The following is a 1,441-nucleotide window of genomic DNA, read 5'->3' as shown; positions in this document are numbered from 1 at the left end:
ACTTGACAATGACCTTTTGCAGAATGGCATGGGGTACTGGAGTAACTGGACAGTCACCTGGTACAGTAGGGTATGGGGTACTGCAGTAACTGGACAATGACCTGGTGCAGAAGGATATGTGGTATTAGTCTGGATGGCCAAAGATCTGGTGCCGAGATATCCAGCCCCTGTCTGTGACAGAGGAAAGTCTGGGATTGGTGCAAATTGTCCCTCGCAGTGTCAGTGCCCTGAGACATCATATCCCCGGGCTCCTCATTAGGCTTCAGAATGCGACATGCTGGGCATTGTTAGCATCTTGGCTCCTGGCTCCAGCTGGGGGATCCAGCAATTGAAATTCTGGGCGTTATTAAAAACGCATGCTATTTTTGACACGGCCTTCGATGAGCCCCCTTGTGTGGCCATGAAAAAGTTTTTTGTTCCAGGTTTCAAAGGGAATGTAAATGAGTCGAAAGGGAGCTGAACTCGAGCGAGTCCCATGAGCAGGAGGAGAGCTTCTGTGTACATTTCCAGTGGTAAAGGGGGCCCAGAGATCACAGGTGTTGTTAGCATGATCCTGTCACTTGTACAACACTAAGCAGTCAAACCTGGTTCAGGGTTTTGAGGACGGAGACCTCAGCCGGTTCATTTGCATGGGCAAAACACTAGCAAATTCATGCCAAAGTTTGGAAATGTATTGAATCAGATACACCAGAGGAAAAAGAATTTCACCACAAGACATACATCAGTTTGAATCTGCCATTGGCTGGTTCTGAGAACCAAACATAACCCAAACTTTTCAAAAGGCCCTTTGCAGAGAGGATAGCGATTAGACTCTCTTCTTTTGTCAAACAATCCCTTATAGTGGGGAAGAATGGGTTTTAGTTCAGTTGATGGCTGTGACTGGTGGTCACCTTTCCTGCCTTTAACAAAACAGAGAGACACAAGAGTTAGGATGGCAGTACAGCTTTTCTTGATCCCTGGATAAGAAGTGGCTGGTCAGTCTTAGCATCCAGGACAAGTATGCTGCTCTAACTCATTAGACCCCCACTCCCTTCCCACAGCAGGGGAGAGAACCCAGGAGTCCTGACCCCTAGTCCTGTTTACTACCTGTCTCTGCAGGGAGGCTAAAGGATCTAGCAGTAGGGCAGATTGTTAGTAAGTGAACTGGTCTTGTGTATTTAGTGCTGTAGGAAAGGGATTCTATCTCTGGCTCTGCAGAATCGTGTGTAGCTGGGTCTGCATTTCCTGACTGAGCCGCAGATATTACCCTTGTGGCTTTACCACTGGCATCCACCCCCTGGTTTGTGAGAAAATCACCGGACAAGTGTGTGACTCATTCCCTGGTGGGTTCTCTGCATGGGGAGGCAGCTCCTCCTTATCCAAACATCCAACCATTGCACCGAATCCTCAGTGGAGATTGGAGAAAAGACCCCACCCCTTTGTCTGGGCCTTGATCTCTTTT

This window comes from Eretmochelys imbricata, chromosome 14 (genome assembly GCF_965152235.1).
Source record: "Eretmochelys imbricata isolate rEreImb1 chromosome 14, rEreImb1.hap1, whole genome shotgun sequence".
In the NCBI taxonomy this organism is placed as follows: domain Eukaryota; kingdom Metazoa; phylum Chordata; order Testudines; family Cheloniidae; genus Eretmochelys; species Eretmochelys imbricata.
This window is presented reverse-complemented; position numbering follows the sequence as displayed.